Below are 5753 nucleotides of genomic sequence, written 5' to 3'. Positions count from 1 at the left end.
GTGCAGGCACCCAGTTGTTCATTACTCTTGTAGTATTATTGAGCCCAACTTCTTACTTACTGAAATATTTGATTATAAATTACTTTTAGTTTATTTCTTTTTTACATTAAAATTAGGGCACTATATATTTAGTTCAAAATATTTGTATAGATGTCACCTGTGAATTTCACTGCAGGAAAGTAAGGGGGTCTTGTGTCTGCTACAGTTGACATCCAATGGTAGGGGGGCCTGGTACCTCAGATTTGTCTACTATTTCACTTGGGTGGAGTCCAGTAGTGGGGGAAATACTTTGATTGAAAATGGTTCTAAAATATTGGAGGAAAAATCAAAATGGCATGACTATGCAAACATATTGCAACCTCTTCATCTCTTCCTTTCTCACCTCTCTGAATCTCTCAGAGAAGCATAGAAATCAAATCTTCATTCTGCTTTGTTTTAAAAATGCTGTCTTTCTCCCTAAGCTTTTGGGCACTAATTACATCATTGAATATCAAACTTATTTCTTTGCATTAATCAAAGTTGTGTTTTATGAGTCCTGACATTTCTAAATGGAAAAGAAATTTAAGCCCTGAGGCTGTTTAGGGTTTACTAATACTGATACTTCTATCAGAATAAGTAATGATAATGTTGATTAGAGATTTACAAAAATTTATTTCTAAGGGAATACATTGTCTCACTAAGTAGAGGACAGACCCAGATCTTGAAGATATCCAAACATAAAGATTACAATTCACATTCTAGGCTATTAAGCAATTTGTCGGACAATTAAATTTCTATATGGTTCCTTGAACCACCATTATCGTAATAAATATCATTTGGGTAAAATTGGTATTGGAGATGCTATGAGGCTGTCTTGGAGAGAAGAAGGGGAAGAAATGGATGCTAGTGACAAGAGAGGTGACTAGGAAGGACAGCAATAAGCTTGGATGTTCTGGTTACCAAGTACTATGTAATAAACTCTCCCCAAAATTAGTGGCTTAAAACAATAGCCAATTCAATTATATCTCATAATATTAAGGATCAGGAACTCAGGCACCTTAGCAATTCTGCTCCATGTGGTGCCCACTAGACACTCTGCAGGGATATTCACCTGGTGGATGGTCTGGTCTGGAAGGTCCAAGACAGCTTCATGTGCATGTCCAATATCTTAACAAGGAGAGTTAGAGGTGAGGTTTGTCTGGGCTCCTTGTCATCTCCATGTGATCTTTTCAGCAGGGTAATTGGTCTGATTACGTAGTGCCTCAGGGTTGCAAGAGTGATCATTCCTTGAGATGTGAAGTGGAAGCAGCTGGTCTTTTGGCCTAGAAGCTAGTGCAGCATTATTTGTGCTATACTCTACTGGCCAAAACAGTCACAGATTCAGAGGAAGAAAAATGGACCTCACCTTTCAAGAGGAAAAGGATCAAAGAATTTGTGGCCATCCTTAATCAAAACCTCCAGATTTGAAGGAAAAAAGATAAGCCGGTTGATGGACACACATGAGACTACCCCAAGATGCAAAGAACCATGTTCATGCAGGAAAGAGATTGTGAAAAGAGACAGAGGGAAATGGCCCAGTGCAAGATGAAACGAAGTGTGGTGGATGGACAGAAGTACTGCTACCACGGTCCTGAAGAAGTCTGAAAATGGGTTAAATTTACAATGTCATGTAGTATGACAGTATCATGCTTGTTAAAATGGAAAGGTACTGCAGGCTAATGTTTTCAAATATTATATTGTGCATATTTTATTTCTGGAAGATTACTTCTCCAAAGGCTCTCTTGAAAGTGAGGAAAGAACATAGCAGACAAAAGATTAAATGGTTCCATCTGGACTTCCAAGTTCAGTTATAAAGTCCATTTCGCCCAAGATTGTGAAAGTGTCAGGTTGTTTAAAATGAGCCTAAACATCAAGGAATCAAAGAATAGAGGTTATAAAATGGACCTCAAAATAGGAAGGATACAGCTATAATTGCTTTGTCGAGAACTGGGAGATACAACTCCCCTTGAAAAGCTATGTACTTTTTATATGTGAACACTGCAGAGTCATGAGGCATCTGGGTCAGGGAAGAGTTCTTTACCAATATAAGCAGATCAACAGCCAGAATAACATTGCAGCACCAGTTCCCCACACCTAGCCCTGCAGAAGATAAGAGCCATGAAATCTTTCTATGTGGGTGCCAGGGGACAGGAAATAATGGATTTTCTCCATTTACATGCAGTAAAAAACCAACTGCCTCCTGCTTCCCTCCCAAAATAAGAGAGGAAGGAAAAAAAAAACCTTTTGCTGCTTTCTGGTGAGGATGAAAAGGATCCTGGTTTCTCACCTTAACCATTTGGATTACAAATGAAATTTCTCCAGGACTGTTCCCACCTGGAGAGGTCCTGATCCACTCTTTTAATATGTAAATTCCTAGGAGCTAACCTAGATAACTATCTCAGGACAACTGACTTTAGGGAAGATAAGAGAAGTTTTATTATCCTTTTATATCAGAGCTATTAGCTCCATCATTTAGGGAAACATTGGCTACAGATCTAATCTTCATGGTATGTGAAAATGTTTCCAGGGGAAGTGAGAGCCAACTTTTTTTTTCCTCTTTCTATCAGTTACATTTCCAAGTTTCAGGAGGATAGTGCATTTTACAAGAACACTGATGAATTGCGGAAAGTTTCATATCCCCACAATGATACAACAGTAGTTTCCCAAAATGTATGATGGCAATAAAAAAAAAAAACAACTTGCTAGTCTGGGAGGTAGAGATGGGGTTAAAGAGGCCACATATACTTAGAGGCCAGAAGACTAGGATAAATATGGTGCCCAAACTGATCATTTTTTAATGCTTTTAGCTGCATGTACAAGTGGCCAGATCATAGTGGTATAAGTAAATAGGCATTTTTTTTTCTCCCCTAAAGAAGTCTGAAGGTCTGTATTCAGAGAAGTAATCATCAGTCCAGACACTTCCTAGCTTCCTTCTGCCCTCTTAGTATGTAGCTTGCTGGTTGCAAAGTGGCTGCTCTACCTCCTTCCATCATGTTTGTATTACAATCACTAAAAAGGGAAAAGAGCAAAGGCAAAAGGTACATGCCAGCTGTTTTTTTTTTTAAATCCTTCTGAAAAACCTATCAAGTAATATCCATTTATATCTTACTACCCATCTCCAGCAAAAGCAAGTTCAAAAAGGTAAATGTTGGTACTAATCACATTGGTACCGTGAAGAAAAATGGGTTTCTTTCAGCAAAGAGAAGAGAAAGAGCTATTAGAAAGGCAACCAGTGATGTCGTCTATCACCTGGGCCTCAACTGAGAAAGAAGTATGAGGCTATAAAAATCCAATATAGTTTAGGAGTAGGCTGACCACCCCACTCCCTATCTGGAACTGTAGGAGGAGGCTTCCTCTCAGTATACTGGCATTGTCACAATGTGATGAAGTTGGGTAGAAAGGTAGAGGGGTGTGTTTAGACAGAGAGAGGCCTGAGCACACTATGAGGTGCTGCCCAGTTCACTTCCCCAGTAGGGTACTCAGAAGGGAGGTAAGGGCAGTGGACTAAAAGATGCCCCAGTAAGGGGTGAAGAGGATTCAGAAGACATGGACCTTGTCACTAGAGGCTCTGGCAGGGACCACAAACATCAGCATTACATTTCTGTTCAAGCCCCCAAACCAGGTGTGGCCAGATATATCAGCAGCATAGAGCAACAGAGGCCAATATCTAAAGATCCCAGTGAGAAAGACAACAGCAGAGGCCAGGGAAGACCTGCGACAGGTCTGTAGACCAGACACAGTACCCCAATACTATAATGGGACATAAGCTCCCCTGCCCACAACTGTAATACTGATGCAGGGGTGGGCGGTAGGAAAAGCTATAACTTTTGAGTTGTGTAATGATGAATCCTGACCTGAACCTAATAAATGAGAGACTAAATTTCAAACTGAATGTGATTAAATTACCTTTAATTTGCAAAATCAAGGTATTTTTCCCAACGTCTGCAGAAATGATGAGTGGGGATGGGGTGGGAACTTGAATTAGTTGAATTTAATTCTGAGATGTAAAAAGTTAACATTTTTGCACACCTGAGCAGTATATAAACTTAAAATTGATGGTCATGGATAAAATTAGTATTATGGTGTAGAAGTTATTAAAAGTTAGAAATAAGTGTGTGACTATTTGTGATATCTAAGTAAAGTTATGAGCAGATTTAACTAATTGCTTTGTCAATGAAAAGAGTCAAACTCTGTAAAATATTTGAAGAGATTTATTCTGAGACAAATATGAATGATCATGGCATGAGGCACAGTCACAAGACGTCCTGAGAACATGTGTCCAATGTGTTTGGCATACAGTTTGATTTTATACATTTTAGGGGGCATAAGATATCAATAAATACATTGGTTTTGTCCGGAAAGATGGAACAACTTGAGTGGCAGTGGGGTCGGAGGCATACATTGGTTTGGTCCGGAAAGGTGGAACAACTTGAAGGGCAGTGAGGTCAGAGGCTGTGGGATGCTGATAGGTCATAGGTAAATCTAAAGATTTTCTGATTGGCAATTGGTTGAAAGAGTTACGTAATTATTTAAAGACCTGGAATTAATAGAAAGAAGTGTCTGGGGTAAGATAAGGGATCGTAGAGACTAAGATTCTTATGAAGTCTTACAGGTGGCTGCCTTAGAGATAATAGATGGTGAATGTTTCCTATTCAGAACTTTAAAAGGTGCTAGAGTCTCAGTTAATCTCTTCAGGGTTGGTGATGGTGGTGGGGTCGGGGCTGCAAGGGGAAATACCTAGTTTTGTTAATAGAGACGCTTTACAGATGCAAATTCTCTCCCACAAAACGCTTTGCAGGGCCATTTTAAAATACATCAAAGAAATATATTGTGGAGTAAAATACTTTGATTTCCTTCAGGGTCCTGCTATCTGTCATGTGATACTATACTAGAGTCAGGTTGGAATTTGGTAACTTATTGCTAGGAAGAATCTGTTCTGTCAGTCTTAGGATCTCTATTTTAATGTTAATGCTGGTCAATTGTGTTCCTGAACTCCGAAGGAAAGAGAGTAGAATGAGGCACGTCTGATCCCCGCCTGCCCCCTCCTGTAATGACCTGAACTAGTTTTCAGGTTTCTTTGGAATCCCTGTGGCCAAGAGGGGGTCCATTCAGTCAGTCTAGGGGCTTAGAGTTTTATTTTTGGTTTACACCTTTATTCAGGGCACAAACATTGATTGAGCCTCCCATGAACAGATGCCGTCCGTCATGCTGATGGCCTGATCTTAACTGGTAAAGTGGAGTTGCATAAAGTCTCTGGGGCTCTCTGAGCATAAGGAGGAGAACCCCACAAAGGGGAGTGAAGCAAGATAGCTTCTGCATGTTCAGGTTCTGAGTCCAAGGAGACTCTTGTGGGTTGTTTATTTGGGGTAAGTTTGGGAGGAGATTGTGAAAGTTATTTCTTCCTCTTAAGACCTAGTTCCACCCAAAGAGAAAAGAAGAGATAGAATGTCCCTCTGTACTTAGTTGTCACTGGAGAATTTGTAAGGAATTCTCAGGAGAAAGTGACAGGAGAGGGAGAGGAGAAGATAATACTAGTAATAATTATAAGTTAACTATTATTGGTTATGAATTTCTACCCTGTGGAAAACATTACAATAATTATTTATCTTCAATTTCCACAATAATTTTTGCAAGGTAGATATTTTGATTCCCACTGTAGCATATGAGGAAACAGACTCAGGGAGATTAAAGAACTTTCCCAGGGTCATGAAGCTAGTAATGGTCAGGGGTTCAAA

This window comes from Symphalangus syndactylus, chromosome 11 (assembly GCF_028878055.3).
Source record: "Symphalangus syndactylus isolate Jambi chromosome 11, NHGRI_mSymSyn1-v2.1_pri, whole genome shotgun sequence".
Classification (NCBI taxonomy): domain Eukaryota; kingdom Metazoa; phylum Chordata; class Mammalia; order Primates; family Hylobatidae; genus Symphalangus; species Symphalangus syndactylus.
The sequence above is the reverse complement of the archived record's forward strand: the minus strand, read 5'-3'. Positions refer to the sequence as shown.